The following is a 23,179-nucleotide window of genomic DNA, read 5'->3' as shown; positions in this document are numbered from 1 at the left end:
CTATCAAACCACGTCAATGAAAACATTCAGATGATTCTTTGTTCTGTCCACTTCCAACTGACGAGATTTCTGAGACTGAACAAACAATAACGCCAAAGATGTCGTCAATTCAAATGAACACACCTCAAAATGCAACTGATTTGGAGCTACCGAAGAGATTCACCAGCAGATCTTATGGGAAAGTTGCCGAACAGGATGGTCTAGGATAGTTTGCACGAAATTACCATTTTTACGGATGTTCCGAATCTTCCGGAGGCCATTATAGTGGCCACCTACGTCCATGAACAGTCCAAATCGTCCATTATATTCCATAATTATCAATTCTGACATCATTGGAAAAAATCCCGGAGGTGTGATGGTTTTCACGAAATGGCCATTTTTACGGATGTTCCAGATCTTCCGGAGGCCATTATATTGGCCACCTATGTCCATGAATAGTCCAAATCGTCCATTTTATTCCATAATTATCAATTCTGATATCATTGGAAAAAATCCCGGTGGTCTAGGATAGTTTTCACGAAATGACCATTTTTACGGATGTTCCGGATCTTCCGGAGGCCGTTATAGTGGCCACTCATGTCGATAAGCAATTCCGATCATCTTTTACGTTCTTTGATAATGAAATCTGATGATTTGGCAAAAAACCGCAGCTGTTTAGAACGACTTTCACGAATTGACCATCTTCACGAATATTCCGGATTTTCCGGAGAACCAGGTTACTTACCATCGGAGCCAAGTTATTCCCGAGATGTGTGTAACCATCCCCTCACTGAACGGCACCTATCTGATAAGATTTAGGTAACTGGGCGACGAATCCAATTAAGAACCAGAGCTATTTGGTCAGCTCAACGTGAAAAACGGGAAAAAACACAGACATATTTGCATCTCCAAAAAACGGGGAGGGTTTTGGCGGGGCGGCACCAACGCAGAAAGTTAGTACAACTATTCCCCTTCACTAAAAGCCAAAAATCTCGAAAATCGGTTGGAGCATTACTGAGAACGAGTATTTTGAAAATTTTCTGTTCGTCCCGGCACTTTACGGGTTAATTAATCTTTCTTTCGCCTTCCATCTCTTCCCCGCACGCGGATGGGTTTGTGTCTTTAATCCATCCGTAAGGACCCAAATAGAAAGAAAAAAAAGTCAACTCAACCGAGAAGCTACAAATTTTCTCTCTATCAAATACATCGAGCGGGTGGTTGCAAAGACAATGGGTTCGGAGGAAAAACAAACAAGTATGTCCTTTCAGCGCAGCAGGGGAGTGGCAACGGGCAGGATGATAAAGGTGAAATTGAGAAAGTAACTTGTAATGTTTGTCTTGTCGTCCCTCCCTTCGATGACGACGCACAGGGGCCCGAAGCTGGCCAAAGATTAAAAAAAACTTCTTCTCTTTCATTTGACTTTTTTTCTATTTCATAATGTCAACAAGTATATAACTGTAAAACTCCTTGCATTAATTATTTGATATTGAGACCTATTTATAAAGTAAAATAACAATATAAGCCTATTTTCAGCAAATTCTGCAAAACGTACCTTAGGTATAAGTTTATAGCGAACAACGAATTCCTTCCAAAATCATGTTTTGACAATGCATTAGGATGTTTCAACAATAAGAGTGAGTTTTGTACTTTTGGCAAACATTTGTATGGAGTGCGTCCACTGTGCGAGGGAGCTTTTTATCGGTGTCAATGTCGTCCGATGGGCGACGAAGACCAATCCTACGACGACGGGGCTGAAGCAAGACCAGATAATTTTTATCAGAAAGAATTTCTTTTATTTATGTTCCTTTGTGCAGTGGCCGGAGTGCAGCTTGGCGCTGTTGGCTGCATTCCACAAACAACTTTTTTTCCCCTGTCGTTGAGCTCCCTTCTAATGTTGGTTCGAACGAGAAGATGAGTTAATTTACTTGGCGACTCGGTCCAGAATGTGTGTTGCAGAGAGTGTGTTCATTTTGGGGTTTTGTGATGAGATGAGTGCAAAACGATCGTTAAACCATAATTGGCTGATACATTTTGACAGACGATGCTGTTGCAAAAATAATAAAGGACAAAGGACTGGCAGTTTCAGTTCTATTTGGTTTCAAAGAGAAGAATGTTACGAGTTGTAATTTCTACATAATTGCACACGGTCGAAGACATGTGTTGCTTTAGACGGCAGAGAAAAAACTCATTTTATTGTTTCAATATATTTTGGTCGAAGTCAGTATCTGCTTGAAGGAGTTATTATCTGGGTGAAATAATAGGTTAATCAAGCATTTGCCAAATGACTACTCAGCAGTAACTATTTCTTTTTTGATTGGGGATTTTAACCGTGAGTGCGGTCATGCATATTTTATTAAATATTTATCTGTTAATGAACATTACATTACAGAACTTTCAACAATTCGCTTTCTTTTAAAAATTTGATTAGTATTAGTATTTCACAAACTGTTGATTTAAGCTTACAATTATTGCGTTGGACTTCATATTGTGTGCAATCTACAAGGATGTATTGCACTGTTACTGGAACTCCGCAAGCCCGGCAATTATTATCTGTGCTGATGTGTGAGCCTTGTATAGCCTATTCTACATCGACTTACCACTCGTCTTTCCAAAGGTGTACCCCCATCAAGCCATTTAATGGTGGATGGCATTATGGACCGAAGAAATGAATTAGTATTTCGTAGGCTTTTTGGAGGTCGATCATCAAAGCTTCGCAGTGTTGGCCCTCTTCGAAGGGTTTTCATTTCGCGCTCGTTGAAATTCTGCCTGTTTCCTTGGGTCGTCGTTAATCGTTATGGATTCTTTTTAGAATTCTTAGTTTCTTCCAGCCCTGTCGTCCTGCTTAGTCGCGCTTAGTCGATGACTAAGAAGCTTTTCTCAGACTTTTTATTAACGCCCTTTGGGACATCAGTTGAGAATTCAAGCTGTATCATCGACCTGAATTAATTTAACTTTGTTGCATGTAGATCAGGTGCAACTAAACGCCCTGTGCAACATCAATCGGAATTGTCAAGCTGTATCAACGCCCTGGAGTAATTTGACCTTGTCTCGATTAGATCAGTGGCCTTTAACGCCCTGTAGGATATCATTAAATAATTACAAGCATATTAACGCCCTGGAATAGTTTGAACTATGTAGATCAAGTGCATCTTAACGGTCTGAAAACATCAATTCCTAGTTGTATCAACGCCCTGGAGTATTTTAACTTTGTTCTATGTAGATCAACTGCAACTCAACGCCCTGTATGACATCGATCGATCAAGCTGTATCAACGCCCTAGAATAGTTTGACGTTATTATACACAGATCTTTTCGAAATCGGGAGCATCTTTATGCCCTGTAGAAAATCAATTGAAATGTCTCTGTATCAACGCCCTGTAGTTATTTGACCTTATTATGTATGTATATCAGGTGCATCTTGATCAATCGAAATTTTCAAATTGTTTCAACGCCCTAGACAAATTTGCGAGATCTGGAGCATCTTTACGCCTTGTAGAAAATCGATCTAAATTTCCGAGCTGTATAAACGCCCTGGAGTATTTTGACTTTGCCCTATGTAGATCAGGTTCATCTCAACGCTCTGTAGCACAACAATTGAAAATTCCAAGTTTTATCAACGCCGTGCAGTAATTTGATATTGTTTACGTAGATCAGATGCATCTTAACTCCCTGTATGAAATAAATCGATCCATCTGTGTCGACGCCCTGGAGAAGCTTGACGTTATTCCACATAGATCTTGGCGAGATCTGGAACATCTCAACGCCCTGTAGAAAATCAATCGAAATTTTCATGCTGTATTAACGTCATGGAGTAATTTGACCTTATTCGATGTAAATCTGGTGCATCTTGACGCTCTGTAGGGCATTAATTGTGAATTCCTATCTTTATCAACGCCCTGGCTCTATTCTACACAGCTCTTTGCGAGATCTATAGCATCTGAACGCTCTGTAGAAAATAAATCCAAACCTACGTGCTCCAGGGCGTTGGAGTAATTTGAGCTTATTTCATGTATATCAGATACAACTTAACGCCCTGTAGAACATTTATTGTAAATCAGGTGCATGTGACCGCCCTTTAGGGCTTAATTTGATGATTCCAAGCTGTATCAACGCCCTGAAGTAAGAGTCCACAAAGATCTTGGCGACATCTGAAGCATCTTTACGCCCTATAGCAAATCAATCGAATTGTTCTTGCTGTATCTAACCTCTACGGTTATTTGACTTTATCCTATGTAAATAATGCGCACCTCATAGCCCTGTATAACATTAATCGAGATTGTCAAGCTGTATCAACGCTCTGGAGTAATTTGATTTTACCTCAAATAGATGAGCTGTATCTAAACGCATCATTCAATAAATTCATTGCTGTATCAACGCCCTGGAGTAATTTGTCCTTGTCCTTTGACGATTAGGTGCATCTTAACGCCCTGTAGAACTTCAAATGTAAATTACAGGATGTATCAACACCCAGGAGAAATTTGACAGTATTCCAAATAAATCAGGTTTATTTGAACGTCCTGTATCAAATTAAAATTGGTCCAACATCAATTAAAATTGGTAAGCTATATCAACGCCCTTGAGTAATTTGACTTTATCTCACCTATATCTTTGCAAGATCTGAAGGATCTAAAAACCCCTATGGAAAATCAATAAAAAAAATTCATGCTGCTTCAACACACTGAATTTTTTTATCTTGTGTTATGTGAATCATTTTAACGCCCTGATTAAGATCGATTGCAAATTCTAATCGGTACATACGACAAATTTGACCTTATCCTAAGTAGATAAAGTGCGCCTTGACGCCCTAAATCAATTAAAAATTCCAAGCTGTATCGAGCTGAAAATTCAAAGCAGTGTCAACGTTCTGGAGTAATTTGATTTTATTATATGTAGATCGGCTGCATCTCGTCGCCCTGTACGGCATCAATTAAATATTTCAAACTTTATCAACGCTCTGAAGTGTATTGACCTAATTCCATGTAGATCATATGCATATCAACACTCTGTATGGTATGAATCAAAATTGTCAAGCTGTATAAATCCCTTGGAGTAAATTTTAGATCAGCTGCATCTTAACGCCCTCTATGACAACAATCGAAATTAACCCGAGCTGTATTAACGCACTGGAGTAATTTGATATTGTCTCAGTAACTCAGAATCATCTCAAGTAACTCTTGAAGTTTAATGAGATACATGAAATTTTTAAGCAGAAAAAAATAACGTACCTAAAATGTTCTAAAGACAATCAGTTCGTATTCTTGTTCATTTTGGGCCAATAGTTTTCATGTGATAGTGACGAAAATTCATTATCAAGTACGCATCAAAAACGGCATTTGCTGAAATGAGTTTGAAAACCTGCTGTAATGGATAATTAACAAGTCTAAAATCCACTAATAGATCCAACGCCAAACTACTATTATAAACAATAGCGTAATATTTTGAAATCCAGGGCAATTGTCAAATTTTTTGTTCTTTGATATCACTTCAAGAGCGACATTTCATTTTAAAATTAAGCGATATATTTGGCTGAAGTTCGAACCTCCTGTTTAATCCAAAAATAAGGTTCAAACTTTCTAGATGTCCCGCTTTAAGAAACCTTGAGCATTTGTTCGTGAACTTAATTTTTCGATTCTATTTTTATGTAAAATAATATAAGGGAATTTACGCATTTTCAGCATTCTAAGCCAATGCCGTGATTCATTTGTAATTTTATCGGACATACGCAGACAAACTAAATGTTTGTTACGTTTATGTGCTGCTCAATCCTGTGTTGAAAACTTTTTAGAAACGTTTTTACAATACTTCAAATATTAGATGCACATGAAAACCAAGAAAATACAGCATGCTTTGTTCTTAATAATATAAAGAAAAGAAAATCTTCTGGTGTTAGCAACCAAAGACAATCTTCCCGGTTGAAAAAATAGAAAGTATTAAGATGAAAATGTAAGTTATATACTGAATAATTGAATAAATAAAATAAAAAAAAAAATAATAATCTTATTTGTTCCATAGAAAAGAAAGAATCCCTTTTCAGTGTAATGAAAAATTGAGGCAGAAACAGTTTTTTTTTTTCAGTTTTTCTCAGCGGTGTTTCATGAAAAATATCATCCATTCCGACTTATACTTCATTAAAACCAATCCCATATCTTTTTTTTCTGATGTTTTAGAAAATTTGCAATTGCTTTGATGAAAAATCATTGATTTTCCGATGCTTCGATTGAAATACGGGTTTTCAAAGAAAAGGCTTATATGATCATTTCCCACAAAATTGGCCATAACTCAAAAACGAAAAAAAAGTACAAGTCAAAAATTTCAGCGATTGAAGCTTATGAAATTACCTTCTCAAAAATATATTTTTGAAAGTTTTCCACTAATTGGAACATAGTTTTTCCGGCTTTTCTTTACGAATTTTCTTAAGGTTGGAAAATTTTGTGGAAAACTGTTTCCAGTTAATATTTTTATATTCCTGAGAAAATTTGCTTTCATTTTCATAAAAAAAAACTTTGTTTCTACGATGCTTCTTTCTTGAGTTATGATTTTTCAAAGAAAAGGCTCAATATGGCACATTTGTACAATTTTAACAAAATTGGCCATAACTCAAAAACGAAAAAAAATACAATTTCAAAAATTTTAGCGATTAAGCTTATGAAATTACCTTCTCAAAAATATTTTTTTGTAAATTTTCCACGAGTTGGAGCTTAGTTTTTCCGGCTTTTCTTTACGAATTTTCTCAACGGTGAAAAATTTTGTGGAAAACTTTTTCCAGTTATTTTTTTTTATTCCTGAGAAAATTTGCATTCATTTTCATAAATAAAACATTGTTTCTATGATGCTTCGTTCTTGAGTTATGATTTTTTAAAGTAAGTAGTGTCAGGGGAAAACAAAAAAATTCCAACTGAGTTTTCCGGAAAAATAGGTGACCCTGAATTTTTCTCAAATTTTTTTATTCATATATTGATGAGCCCTGTCTGGAGAAAAAGAGTCCTGACCTTTCGGCCCAATCCCGTACGGAAATAAGAAAAAATCCCTATATCCTAAAACACAAATCAAACTGAGAAAGTATGTAGCTTTCATATGCAATAATTTTGGTCATTTTAAACTTGGTCATCTTGAATTTTATCAGAAAAAAAATCACCATTAGTGCACCATTCGTTTTTAATTTCACCATCAAAAAGCTAACTACCCGAGCAAAGTTGAATAGCAAAATGATAATAAATCTTGTAACCTGGTTATTATCATATGATAACTGATTTTGTTATGATCTTGGCTGAATTAAGAGCCAACATAACAAAATTGAGAACTCAAATTTGTTTGTCAAAGAACAAAGTAATAGTAAATTATGTTATCTTTGAGTTCAAGTTGATAACTAAATTTACAGTATCATTTTTTTATGAAGTTTATGGTCATAAACCACGAACAAGTTTTGGGAAGTGAGTGTTTGGATTAGACTTATGCTTCAAATTATTTGTTATATTTGTTATATTTTGTTATCAATCTGTTATCAATAATGTCTGTCACGGATACAATTATAACCAATTTTGTTATCATTCGGTTATCATTGATAAAAGAATATCAAATTGATAACAGTGATAATGAAGGTAGCTATCATTTTGATATCATCCAGTTATCCGCCTTTACTCGGGTAAGGAGTCACCCAAAAATGACATTCATCATTTGAGGGAGGGCGATGGTCTACGAAAGTGTGACAGTGCTTTTATTAGGTATTAAAAGGCATGATAGAGGGGGGTGGGGGGTCTAGAAATCCCGAAAAATTATGGACGTCATATTTGAAACTTCCCTAAAAAAAACTGAGTTAGAACAGCTGCAAAAACTAGGTGAGCAATGGTATTAGCCGTTTGAAATGAACGATTATCTAAATTTATGGAAACAACATATTTCGTACAACAAAGTAAAAAGTATTAAATCGCTGGTTCTTTCCTCGAATAAACTGTAAAATGCGATTAAATTTTGGGTAAAAAATCTGGCGGCCGTCTTAATTTTAAGCAAAAGTATGAGTTACTTAATATGATGATACTCATCATGTTGAAATGAAATAAAAATTGAGTTGAAGCAAATACTCTCCATTTTGAAAAACTGTGTGAATTTTGATCATTTGTCCCTGATTTTGAAGATATTCCAATGTATCTAGAGGGCTCGACATAATCCATATATTTTTTTTTAAATTTTTAGGTGTTTCTCCGTTTCACATTTGAATTGGAATGAGCATTGAATTCTAACTTAACACGTGCAAATGCATATTAGTTTTCATGTGTTTGGAATATATATTAATTTGATACAATTTTCGTGTGAGACTCCCTCATTCACGCCTGAGAGTACAACCGCCCTCTGGGCTATAGCAACGCCCTCCTCAAAAGGGAATGACTAAGAAGCTCAAATTTTACGACGACAGGACTGATTTCTTCCGCCTTGACTTGATTACTGCGCTCACTTCCAAATTCCACCATGGAACGCTTTTAGTGCCCAATTTTCCCGATGTTCTCGGCATGGATTGTTCTGCTGCCTTGAAGATTTCTGTGCTTAGTTCTTCCACTGAATACGACTGAGAACGATGTATCCGGTCTAACAGGACAACTTCATATAACGCCCAATCGGCTCTCTCGTGTACTCATCGCTGTCTACAACGGATTGTTGGCATCAGCATAGATGAAGTAATTATTACTGGGAAGTGGTCACTGGTGCGATTATCTGGATCCCACTGTCATTGTAGTCTCGAAACTATTTCTCAGTACAGGCGTACACACTCGTTTAGATCCAAGAAATGGAGTAACTTAAAGTATCAGTCAGGTCGATGGTAGAAGTTACTCCATTTCTTGGATCTAAACGAGTGTGTTCGCCTGTGTTGAGAACTATAAGGTTGTGTTCTGCAACGAAGTCTTCATCTACGGTACCTTTGCTGTCGTTTTTATTGCTGCCCCTGTGTGAATTAAAGTCTCCCATCAACACAACCGGGGGCGGTAGCGCTGAAATTAGTTTTCCTAGCTCGATTTACACTGATAGGCAAAATAAAGTGCCCACCACACCACTTTCCGAATTTCTCTCATTGATTCGGTTCAAATAAAAGTTAACACACTTAAATCTTTTTGATATTTTATTTTTGATATTCTTTTAAAGTTGCACTTACGAAATTTTGTTAAAGAAAAGAATTTTACTCTAAGAAAAAGAAAATCAATTTGTATTGAAACAATAATAGTGACAAAATAAAGTGCCCACTTCCTTCTTGGCCACAGAAAAGATGATTTAAGAAAAATAAAAAGCAAATTTATAGTTAATGTGTCCTCCTTTGGCTTTAAGGACTTGCTGGAGGCGCTTCGGTATGCTTTTCACCAGGTTTTGTAGGTGTTGTGGTTCTAGTTCTTCCCAGTTCTTCAGCGGTTTAATCCGACAAGACCGGAAGAAAGACTTGGTCTTCTTGGCAGTATGCTTCGGATCGTTGTTCTAGAGAAATATGAATTACTCTTCAAGGCCCGTCTGGATCAGCGAAACCTCCAGATTTTCCCGCAAGATGTTGATGTAGGAATCTGCCGTCATTATTCCGTCGGTTTTCACGAAGCTTCCTACTCCACTCCATGAAAAACACCCCCAGACCATCACATTTCATCACATCACACCTCCATGCGTCACCGTTCCTTGGATGTAGCGCTCCTGAAGCTCGAGCTGTTTAACCAAAAGCGGCGGGCTCGTGTGTGGTGCAGAGCGCCACATCCAAGGGACGGTGAAGCATGGAGGAGGAAATGTGATGGTCTGGGGGTGTTTTTCATGGAGTGGCGTAGGAAGCCTCGTGAAAACCGACGGAATAATGACGGCAGATTCCTACATCAACATCTTGCGGGAAAATCTGGAGGTTTCGCTGATCCAGACGGGCCTTGAAGAGAAATTCATATTTCTCTAGAACAACGACCCGAAGCATACTGCCAAGAAGACCAAGTCTTTCTTCCGGTCTTGTCGGATTAAACCGCTGAAATGGCCTCCACAAAGCCCAGACCTCAACCCCATCAAGAATTTGTGGGCGATTCTCGATGCCAGGGTTGACAAAACTGGTGTTACCAAAAAAAATAATTATTTTGAAGCCTTGAAGCGCGCCTGGGAAGAACTAGAACCAAAACACCTACAAAACCTGGTGAAAAGCATGCCGAAGCGCCTCCAGCAAGTCCTTAAAGCCAAAGGAGGACACATTAACTATAAATTTGCTTTTTATTTTTCTTAAATCATCTTTTCTGTGGCCAAGAAGGAAGTGGGCACTTTATTTTGTCACTATTATTTTTTCAATACAAATTGATTTTCTTTTTTTTACAGTAAAGTTCTTTTCTTTATCAAAATTTCGTAAGTGCAACTTTAAAAGAATATCAAAAATAAAATATCAAAAAAGATTTAAGTGTGTTAACTTTAATTTGAACCAAATCAATGGGAGAAATTCGAAAACTGGTAAGGTGGGCACTTTATTTTGCCTATCAGTGTACAATTGATTTGCTGGAGTGTGACATGGTATATAAATTGATACATACGTAGCATCAATGGGGTGATTTACCTTTCCAGCTACAACTTGTAAATTCGTGTTTATTCGCAGAAAATTATGCACCAATGAGTTGTGAACAGCGAGTCCTACGCCATTCTGTGTGTTCGATCTTGGTCCGGGGCGGATTGACCATTTAGTATAAAATTTTCATAGCGTCCAGCTGAGACAACCGTATTTGTTGCACTGCAATGATCGCAGGTTGCATTTCCGATGTTATTAATTGTAGCTCTGCATAGCGTTCTCTAATGCCATTCACGTTCCATTGAAGAGCAATATATCGTGTGGACGACTTTCTTTCTGAACTATCTGAAAATGCGACCTCTTGATTAAAGGTTGAAGAAATATCAAAATTCTCAACAGGATGGCCAGAGACTGGTTCAGACAATGAAAGAGAGATTCAATTCCGCATTCTTCTGTATTTTTGGAGGTTTTACTGCACCTTTGGAAAACGGGCGTTTTTATGTGGATTCTAAGAGTCTGAGTCCCGTGACGTGCTAGATTGACTTTCACTACGTGCTTGTTGTCTGGTTTGCATACGGTTTGGTTAACCACAATTTTTCCTTGATGGGTGGGTCGTAGTGAACGAGTCAGCTTTGAGGGAGTTACTAAGTCATTTTTTTCCTGATTGGACTGTTGCACTTGATTAGCATGTCGGTTGAGCTTTTATTCGAGCTTTTTCTGATTTTCTAGCACCTGTTTCAAAGTTTTCTGGAGATCAGCTAGTTGCTTGCGTAGTTCCTGGTTTTCCTGTTGCAAATCTCTGTTCATCTAATCTTTCTGCCTGAGGTGTTGGGTAAGGTTGAAAACTTCATTATTCGTTGTTTGAGTATCAGGTAATCTTTATTGCACTGCTTGGGCATATGTGCCGTTCGACGAAGTTACCCGGTTCTAATACGCTTCTCTTGCATCCGCGTAAGTCAATCCTTCAGCTACCATCGGTTACAGACTTGAAGTGTATATCTGCCACCTCGAGATTCCGATATCACAAATATTCCACATCATCATGCATGTTGTGTGGATCCATGAACAACGAGATTGTGCGACGGTTTTTGTTAGTTCTGTACTGAACATTTTGCTGCCCAAAACAACGATCGCCTTCTATGTCAGTAATGTCCGGAGGCTCACTTCCTGATGTACCGGCCATGCCGGTAAATAAAAAACTCCTGCTGTTCACAACACCTAGGAGGGGTTTCTATTCATGCTCAATGACCTTGGCCAAGAGCGCAAAAAAGACGATACAGAGTCACGAATCCAGTGGATGGTGTTATTTTAGGATTTTGTTTTGATCTTCACTTTCTTCTCGCATATACTATTGCACTTATCAGAGTCAACTGTGGCTCGGAACTCAGGAGTTTCAACACTTTAATGGAGTATTGTTTGTGTATGATGAACCCGCACAACAGACAACGCGAGGATTTGTTTGTAATTTCAAGACCAGTTTGTTTCATAATAACATCACAAAACGCCCGAAAACTGAACAACTATCGGCTCGGTTGGCAGAAAGAACCTTTAGTCTAACTGCTTGTATTGTTATCGGTAATAAATAATTGCGAAACACGCGAAATTTTTGACGAAATAGCTGGAGTAAACGCGCACGAGGGGAACTCAAGCTTTCCTAGACTCTCATTGGCAGTAACTTTTAAAATGGGTAAGTTTTATTGGCATTTGAATAGGCATTTACGAAGCTCTTCCATCGTGGGTTCGGCTATTACTATCGACGAAATGGAACGTGCAATTCAAGCTATTATGTGTGTTTCGAAGTTATGTTTGGAAGTTGTGTTACCAATTATCGAGATTATGCCGACAAAATGTATTTTTTTTTCTCGGAGTGCATACCAAACATTTATTAACACATCACGGCATCCCCATTTTCTCGCATACTACAAGCCGATCGATCTAAACTGCTTTGATCTTCAATACCAACACAGTCGCAATACACGGAGTCAGATAATATTGAGCCGAATCGTGGACCTGAAACAATAGTACGCACCAGAGTGCTCTGAATAGTCAAGGCAAATGGTTGCCTGCCTAGTGCAAGTGAACTGCATGATAAACCCATTAGTGCATGAATGTTAAAACGATCCACAAAGCAGGTCTTTACTAGTGGTGCAAATTCAGATCACGAATAACTGAAGGTGCACAACCATACCATTCTTCTTCTTCTCTTGCCATTACGTCCCCACTGGAATAGAGCATGCTTCTCAGCTTAGTGTTCTTATGAGCAGTTCCACAGTTATTAACTGACAGCTTTCTTTGCCACACACTTAGATTAAATTACTGGGGTCGGTAAAATTTTACTGGGTTTTGGAACTACCGAAAAAGTCAGTAAAATGAAAATTGTCGCCACGCGTAATTGAAAAGCAAATTTTACCATGTTATATTTTTTATCGATATATGATATAAAAAGAAAGCTCTCTGCAAAATGTCAGTAAAAAATCTCAGTTTTTCGATTTCTGAAATTTTTTTTTAGTTTACTGACTTTTTCGATAGTTCCAAAACCCAGTTAATTCTACCGAACAGATTGAGTGTGCAATGTTGCCATTTTTGCATTCGTATATCGTATGGCAGGTACGAAGATACTCTATGCCCAGGAAAGCCAAGGAAATTTCCATTACGAAAATATCCTTGACCGACCGGGAATCGAACCCAGGCACCTTCAGCATGGCTTTGCTTTATAGCCACGGACTCTAACCACTCGGCTAAGGAAGACCCCACAACCATACCCTACCCATCATAACAAAACAATTGTATCTTGTGCTGGCCACGTGCCACTTCGGTCAGTGAGCAATACCATTTCGCACAAACGGGTAATGCGAAATCCGGAAAACCCCACAAAGCTCGAAAAAGCTGAGCCAATTCCCATCATAGGGTTGACAAGTACTTAAATAGGTAAATTTCTGGCAACATGCCACAGACCAACGGTACCTAACTATCCGTCGTGGCCCTTCAACAGAAGGCCATTAATTTGCAGCCTACCAATACCTTGGCTCTATCATGGCAGCTGCCGTCCGGTCCTTGCCGTCTAGACCGGCCTCTACACTTCGTCGGCTGCCAGAGAAGCGAGCGACGAGTGCACGTGCATAGGCTGTAGCGTTGCACGGGAACACGGTGGCTAAGAGAGTGCTACATCAAATAGCGGCATAGCAACGGAGACGCGTATCGCTGGAACTCCTCTCACACGACACAGGACCGTACGACACCGGTCGGTGTGAATCCCGGGGCTGTGCGACATTATACGACTCTGCGAGAGAGCGAGAGAGTATTGCGGGTAGCAGTGACACGAAGCTAGTTGCGTAGCTTGTGCAAGAAGGGATCAACGACCGCTACAACATGCAGCGAATACAGTAAGGGGCCCCACCGGTTCGAGATAGGCTTAAGACGAGTGCTGGAAAAGCATAGCATAGCATAGACTGACTGTACATGTCAATGGTTGCTACTCCGTGATTGATCGGAACTGGTAAGAATTGCACTATGATCCAAATGAATAAGGGATGGGAGTTTCCGCTTACTCTCGAAGTGCAATTTTAGTAGATCTAATATTATTGATCAATAACGGCGCCGGCCAAGTCCTTACAGTCAGTTGGGATGAGGAAGGAATGTTAGGGTGTAATAAGACCGAGAAAACCTCTGCATCTCCACAATCACCACGGGAAGGGTGTTTATTAGTGAGGGAGGAAAAGATCTGGGAGTCACCTCTGGTCGATGATGCGATACATGGACAAGGGGGAAATATACGACTTATATTTAAAGCTAGTTTTGTATATTTGTCTCGAGAAGTTTTTGGTAGAAGCTTTAAAAAATACGTCAACATCTATAATGTCGAACAATTCAAAAGATGTGCATTTTGTCTCGATATGGTAGAAGTTTTAAAAAATATGTCAACATTTACAATGTCGAACAATTCAAAAGATAATTTTTAATAATGTCAAAAAAAGAAAAATATATGTATATTCAAATTGTATAAGAAAAAAGCATAATACCGACACTTATAGTGACGAACCATACAAAGTGTGTTTTAATATTACTTAAAAGTTACGCTTTCAAGAAAAAATGTGTTATAACAAGCATGAAACGAACTCACCAGTTGGTAATCCATCCTCGACTGAACACAAAGCTGACACTGGCAGCAAAACTTCTTGGCGTCCCGAAAACAAACCGTCCTGCTTGTGCCTTCCCAAATACCTACCCAGCAAGACGCTCCAAAACAGAAAAAAAAAATTCTTCGGCGACGAAACCACGCGCGAAACCGTGAGCAAAACCTATCTGACGACGCAAAATCGAACCGTCCTGCTTGGGCTTCACGAAGAACTACCTAGCAAGACACTCCAAAACAGGAAAAAAAAATCTCCGGCGACGAAAACACGCACGAACCGTGAACAAAATCTATCGGACGACGCAAAACCGAACTGTCCTGCTTGGGCTTCACGAAGCACTCTATATCATCTTAAGACGAGTGCTGGAAAAGTATGTAAAGTATGAGTCGTTCTTTGGTTTTTCTTTTGCCTTGACCAATCGGCTGCTGGCACATCTCAAACAATTTGAGTGGCTAGAAGGAATAGCAAAACTTTTGAGCATATAGCTGTGTTACCACCAGATTGACCATTTGTGTGCTCATTTCGTTTAAAGGCTCTCTATCAGACAGAATCCTACACCTATTAGGAAACCTGTCACAGTTGCTGTTTTCATCTATCTGTCTGAAAAAACTGTTGATGAATACTCTGGGATCTCATCAAATATATCATCGATCTCGTGACGTAGCTACAAAGAGCATAACCTCTCAACCATATTTAGGAGCTTCTGGGTTGTATGCTAGTTGCCGGTTACTCTCACTGCTTGATGGCTGCTCATTCTAACCTCACTTTTGCGTAAGTTTGGTTTGATCCTGAATGAAATGTGAAAATGTCTGAGGATCCCCTGTTATTTTGTTTCATTTCATCTGGAAATTAGACTAAACTATGCATACTTTTTCATCAAATTTAATTGTTCTGGAAGTAAGAAAAAAAAAATTGTGCTCGCATACATCCATCCAAACACGGCCTATCTCAAACATTGTTTTATAAAAATAAAAATGAAAGCAGATTTTCGTAATGCTTCGAGTACCCAAATTTATTGATTTATTAACGATTTGCGATATTTCATTCATGAACTCATGAATAGCCCAGACAACCAGAAGTCGCATAACAGTTTACGAACAAAGTCGTATACTCATACAAATTGCATCACATCCACACTAAATGGTGTTTGAAATCTCGTTTCATCGATGAGTTTCCTCGCATAAAACGCTATTTTACGAGTTCATATGTACATTTTGTTTCGTTCCTCCTAGGAGTCATGGTTTCATAATTCGTAGTCATGATATCATGAAACATAAAATTTTATGATTTCATGACTTTTTTTCATGAAACAGGCAACGATTTTTTTCTGAATTGGGAGGTACAGTATTGGACAATATAAAGTACGAATTTGGAAGCCTGAATTTCGGCCTCTAGTGATTGGCTTCTCCGTTATTGATCAGAATAAAAGAAATTACAAATAACGAAAAAAAAGAAGCAAAAGAAAGTGTGTTTCGAATTAGTACAAAACGTGCTGTTTCTTGTAGAACCGAACCATCTAAAGCTTTGTTGAAAAGTATTTCAAAGATAATATTGCAATTGAACCGCTATCATGATAATAATATTGTTGATCATAATTGAATAATTTGAAACAAAAGAATGAAACGAGCTTTTGGTGGGATAATGATTGTTCATTAGCACTTAAAAATAAATCAGAAGCTTTCAAAAGATTTCGTCGTTCTGGAACAAGGGAAAATTATTTTTCATATTGTAAGGCTGAAGCTCAATTTACTCGAGTTACAAAGTATAAAAAAAGAAATTATTGGAAACATTTCGTTGAAAGTCTTGATAGAAATTCATCATTAACTACTCTATGGTCTGTAGCTAGAAATTTGAGAAATTATGATTGTTCTCCTTCTAATATTTTAGAATATTCTGAAGATTGGATCGATAAATTTGCATCTAAAATTTGTCCAGATTTTGTTCCTCAAGCAATAAATTTTAAAAATAATCAAAAATATAATTACTTCCCTGAACTGTGTGCTTCTTTTTCTTTGGAAGAATTAGATTTAGCATTATCTATAACTAATAATACTTCTCCAGGAATTGATAATATAAAATTTATTGTGCTTCAAAATTTACCAATTGATGGGAAAACTCATTTGTTGGGATTGTATAATTCCTTTCTTCATCATAATATTTTTCCTTTAGAATGGCGTTCAATCAAGGTTGTTAGTTTAGTAAAACCAGGCAAGGATCCTTCTTTGGTAGATAGTCGTAGACCTATTAGTTTATTGTCTTGTCTTCGTAAACTTATGGAGAGGATGATACTTAATCGTCTTGAATTATGGGCTGAAAAAAATCAAGATTTATCGGCTTCTCAATTTGGGTTTAGAAAAGGTCATAGTACTCGTGACTGTACTGCCCTTTTAGTTTCACAAATTCATCTCTCATTTAATAGAAAACAGGATGTTGTTTCTACTTTTCTGGATGTTTCTGGGGCATGTGATTCTGTTTTGATTGATTTACTGTTCAATAAAATTAATAGTTTCAAAATTCCAAATATTATTACTATTTTTTTATATAATTTATTTTCTTTTAAAATTATGCATTTCTTTCATGATGGCTCTTCTAAACTCATACGATATAGTTATTTTGGACTTCCCCAAGGTTCTTGTTTGAGTCCATTTTTATATAATTTATTTACGAGTGATATTTCTTCTGTCATTCCAAATGGTTGTCAATTTTATCAATTTGCTGATGATAATGTTATTTCCATTAGTGGAAATAATAGAGAAATCATTCGTCACTTTATGCAAAATACATTGGATAATATTGATATTTGGGCTCATAACAATGGTTTTACTTTTTCAGTTTCTAAAACAAAAATCATCTTATTTTCTCGTAAGCGTTCTGCCGTCAACATTAATTTATTTCTCAATGGTCATGCAATTGAACAAGTTGATGAGTATAAATATATAGGAATATGGTTTGATTCAAAATTATTGTGGAATAAACATATTCAATATATTCAAAAAAATTGTGCGAAGAGAATAAACTTTCTTAGAACCATAACGGGTACTTGGTGGGGTGCCCATCCTTCTGATTTGATTATTCTTTATAAAACTACTATTCGTTCTGTTCTAGAATATGGATGTTTTACTTTTGCTAGTGCTGTTCAAACTCATTTTTGTAAACTTGAAAAAATTCAATATCGATGTCTAAGAATTTGTTTGAAATTGATGAATTCAACTCACACAAAATCTGTTTAAGTTTTATCTGGCATTTATCCATTAAAAATTCGTTTACATGAATTGAATTGTAAATTTATGATACAATGTTTTAGTACAAATCATCCAATTATTAATATTCTGAAATGCTTGCATGAAATAAATCCCTCTTGTAGGATTTTAGATTCTTTTAATTATTGCTCTTCTGTAAATATTGTACCAGCTTTGGCTCTTGATTTCCATAATTATGCCATTGATATTCATTCATTTCAACCTAACATTGATTTGTCATTGCATGAAGAATTAAAACAAATTTCTAGTAATGAATATTCTCGTTTTGCTCCTTTATTTTTCAAACGTAAATTCGTTGGTCTTGACACAAATCAAATTTATTTTTCCGATGGTTCATTGATTGAAAATATTGCTGGTTTTGGTGTATATAATCACTATTCGGCATATTTTTTTAAATTACAATCACCTTGTTCAATTTTTGTTGCTGAATTAATTGCATTGTATTTCACATGTACATTGATCAAAAAATCTTCTCAAAATATTTTTATCATATGTACAGATAGCTTAAGCTGTTTGAATACAATTAAATCAATTAATTTTAATTCGAAAACTCATCACATTATTTTGAAATTGAAAGAAGAGTTATATCATTTACATACTCAGGGATACATCATAAAATTTGTTTGGGTTCCTGCGCATTCAAATATTTATGGTAATGAGCAGGCTGATTCGTTAGCTAAATTAGGTGTTCGCTGTGGTATTTTATATGATCGTCAAATTGCTCCATCAGAATATTATTCCGAACTAAAAAAATATTCTGTAAACAACTGGCAGTTTTCTTGGAATTCTAGTGATAAAGGCCGTTGGTGTCATTCTATTTTACCTATTGTCAACCAATCTACATGGTTTAAAATTTATCGGTGGGTAGAAATTTTATTTGTACATTATCCAGACTTATTTCCAATCATTATATTTGTAATAGTCATTTATACCGTATTAGTATTAGTGACTCTAATTTATGTGAATGTGGTGAATCCTATGAGGATATTGATCATATTGTTTTTCAATGTACTCGATATACAATTCCTAGAATTAAATTTATGAATGATTTGAATAGAAATCATAATTATCTCCCTTCTTCTGTACGAGATATTTTAGGATGTAAATACCTTCCATCTATGAAAACACTTTACAGGTTTTTAAATGATGCTTCTTTTTTTGTATGATTCTGTTTCCGTTTTTTAATCTCATTTCAGAATTGAAGAAACAAATTCCCTTGACCGACATAGTTTTGATGATCTGAAGTAAACCATCCGTCCTGGCCCCCATTTTGGCTCTGCCATGGATTTATTCCGTTTGAGCCTTTAGCATAGTTTTGTTTTATAACGTCATTTGAAAAGATAAAGAGGTTTTATGCCTTTTTGAGAACGATTTATAAAGATAATCACTCAAAGGGGCTTTTCCCTCTTTCTAAATTCAAAGTTAAAATAAATAAATAAAATAAATAAATAAATAACCCAAAGGAGAATCACTCTTGCTTTGGTTCGTGATGACAACCATAACCAAAGGAGAAGATCTCCAAAAAGGTTTCCTTCAAGCCGTTGTCCAAAAAGTATTGATAAAATGTCATTTCCGGTATCGGGTCCAAACAAACATTGAAGGCACGGGTTCTAGAAAAAGCATCAATATGTTTTAAATTCGTCAAATAGCACTCTGAAATTCAATGAACATTTTGAAAAGGATTTTGTAAATTTTAGTTACCGGTTGAATTAATCATCTATACTGTTAATAACATAATAAAGTTATCCACAAGTACATACACAAACCATCTTCCAAATGAACTTGAGCAGCACAAAGAATGTATTAGATGCACGCCTTCGCAGCACTCATGGCTTCTATCCAATTGGGTCATCAGGTCAGCAATAAAAAGTCTTCCCTGCTGCGTGCATGAACTACTTTATTGGTACTTGTTGTTTTCCGAGAAATTTAATAATTCTACTCCGTACATTGAATGAGTGTGCATCTCTCGTGCTCGTAGAAGTATTTTCAAGAACATAAAACCGCTGCTCCGGCGGAAACCACTTTCTTTCGTCTTCATAACAAAGAAAGACGATCGCCAAGGCGACGAATGCGAGACGCAGGATCCAAAAGAAGGACCGAAGGAGACAAACCGAATGGAACGCGCGCCGGTTTCCATCAATAGGAACGTGGGCAGAATAATTTTCCACTATTTATTTTAGCAGCCCTTGCCCCCATCAACATGACTCCCGAAGCACACTTCCTTGAGCAAATAAACTTTACGGCAGCCTGTTTAATTCGCCAGTAAAAATGGCTTATTGAAATGACTTCAAAGTAACTTTAGTAGTACCGAAAAAACAACTTATTTTCTGATTTAGAGTAGAAAAATGCTCCTTGCAAGCTGGCGATACTAGAATAGCAACCACGGGCGGCTTACCAAGCTCAAGCTCAAACTCAAAAAATATGATGTGAACTGTAATGATGAAAAGCTTTATTTATATGGATCAGTGTTCGATTTTACATGGAGCATTTTCATTTTCTCATAGTCACAAAAACCTTTCGCCAATCTGTACCCTCTTCAGGACCAGTCGGGCAGCTAGAAGCAAGTGGCACTGTGGCGAATCGAAGAAAATATGAAAAATGACACACGCGCCCAGAATTCCAAATCGCGCCGCTCCCCGTCTCAAAAATGGCGATGATTGCCCCGATGATGAGGGCCAACTTTAAATAGAAAAAGAAAACAGAGCGTTATTGATTTTTCCTATTGCGAGTGTCCTTCTGGGCGCGTCATCACCCATCTTCCCCACGGCAACTCAGGAACAATCAGGAAATCCATTTCAAGGGCTCGCAGGCGAAGGAGATTCGCGGTGGTCATCCAGACTGTTATTATCGGAAAAAGTTTATCTGAACTGTGTTCAGATTTAACTGCATTTTGCTGGGCAAATGTTGACCAGAATCGTAGGTTTTGTTTTAACGCTAAATATGCCTGAGTGAAAGAGAAACAACGAAAACTGACGTACCTGAATTACCTCAAAATTGTAAAATAAATAAATAAAAGTGAATGTCAAAAATCCTTGTTTGCGGATGACACAAGGTGTTCTGAGGAACACCGTGAGAGTAACAAGTACTTTGGTGGCAAATCACGACCCCACCGCCCTTCCCGTCTTTTCGGTCAAACAATTCACAAGGACATTTTGATGATTTGTCACCATTTTGGATTCTGTTCGGCTCGACATCGACGACGGCGACAATAGGCGACAATAAAAGGCCGCCCAGCATCGCCACCGTTCGTTGGTCCTCTCAGTTCCGAAGAAAACATAAAAAAATTGATAACTTCCGCTATCGGTGCAGGGTTTCCGCTTCGTCTAGCACCCGAGTAGAGATGGGGTAATTTCCGGCCGATCCGGCTTCAGCTGGGGCGAATCCTCCACTCTGGGTTTTCGGTATTATTGGCGTTATTTGTTATCTGGTTGTTCTTCCATTTCGTTTCCCGCTGGAGCTGAAATCTGGAGTGGGTCGCTACTGTGGATTTGTTGCTGATATCGATGGCGTTGTTTTATTGTTTCAAGTTCTTGTTCGGATCAGCCCCCAAGCGATGATAAGCGGAAATAAAATTTGCTATCTGTTTGCCATGGCAGGAAGTGGAGATGGGCGCCATCTGAGTGTTTCCGACATGGACCATGAAGCGATGATTGTCGAGAAGTTTTTGAATATTTTAACGGAAATGATGTTGAATTTATGGATGATTTACTCAGTTATCGGCTAATCGATATATTATGGTAATTGTTGAACATGAAATAACAAAACGAATTGATTGTAATAGTGGTGATCCAACAAAGTGGTACAATTGTACATTGGTGAGATCGTTTCATTTCTAGTTTAAAAATACAATCTTTGTTCAATTCAAATCAAATCCAAATCAAATACATACTCAAGATCTAAATCAAATCCCGGATCTCAATCTGAGATCCAGATCCAAGATCTTATTCCAGGATCCAAATCAAATACATATTCAGAATTGAAATTCAGGATCCAAATCAAGAATCCAAGTCCAGCATACAAATCCTGGACCAAAACCCAGGATCCAAAATCCAGGATCTGAATTTCAAATCCAAATTCAGGATTCAAATCCAGAATCCAAATTCAAGATTCTCGAAACCAATGTTTTCATTACAGGATCCAAATCTAGGATCCAAAGTCAAGATACAAGTTCAAGAGTTGAATCAAGGATCCAAATCAATGATTCAATCCAGGATAAAAATTCAGGATTTAAATCCAATCCGAGTTCAATCAAATTCCAATAAAATCCAATCCAAATCCTATCTAAACCCAAATCAAATCCAATCAAATCAATTCAATTCCAAAAACAATTTAAAATCATTCCAAATTTAAGTTCAAATCCATGCTCAATCCGGATTTTCAAAATTTAACTGCAATTTATTATTTTTTGCCATAATTGCGAATAATTTCCTTCGACATCATCAAAGAAAAAAAAAAGTATGTAACCATGGCGCACCCACAGAAGCGATAAATGCTTTTGATGATTCTAGCGCTAACCCGCCAACCAATTCGCTACAAAGCGTAAAAACTAGAGCGAGTAAAAAACCCTCAAACTCAAAACCTCGTAAACTAGAATTTTAATTTCCTTCACGGTTTTTTTTCTTTTCTCCTCGTTAGTTACCAATCGCACCAAGCAAGCAGCAGCCCCGCAACGATGGTTAGTTGCGAATCCTTGTGGCGTCGTCATCGTCTACGGTCGCTAACCCGATCTGAAAGGTGGAACAAAATTGAAATGCAATGACATCAACTGTTGATATTCATATGCTTAAAAGACGTGTTCTGAAAGCGTTTCATCATAATAACAAAACAAAATATCATGTATTTTCCCGACTTTAATCCGATGTCAATCTGACATTGATCCAAATTGGGTACAACTTAACCCAACTTGGACCCAATATCCGGTGGACTTTTCCTTCTTGTTATTCTTCTTCTTCTTGGCACCACATCCTCACTGGGAAAGAGCAGCTTAGTTATGAGCACTTCCACAGATATTATGTAATGCCCAGGAAAGTCAAGAAAATTTCTATTACGAAAAGATCCTGGACCAACCGGGATTCGAACAAAGACACCTTCAGCATGGCTTTGCTTTGTAGCCGCGAACTCTAACCACTCGGCTAAAGATGGCCCCCTCAGCTTATTATATACCGCACAAAGTGTTACAAAAATTGAAATGATTAACACCAAATATTATAATTGCGTTCTGCTCTCCAGATCGGGACATCCCAGCCCAGGTACCCAGTGGCTGAGAAAAATCAGACTTTCACCAGCCGGAGTGTGTTCATCGTGGTTCATATT

The sequence above is a fragment of the Aedes aegypti genome, chromosome 3, assembly GCF_002204515.2.
Source record: "Aedes aegypti strain LVP_AGWG chromosome 3, AaegL5.0 Primary Assembly, whole genome shotgun sequence".
Lineage (NCBI taxonomy): Eukaryota > Metazoa > Arthropoda > Insecta > Diptera > Culicidae > Aedes > Aedes aegypti.
The sequence above is the reverse complement of the archived record's forward strand: the minus strand, read 5'-3'. Positions refer to the sequence as shown.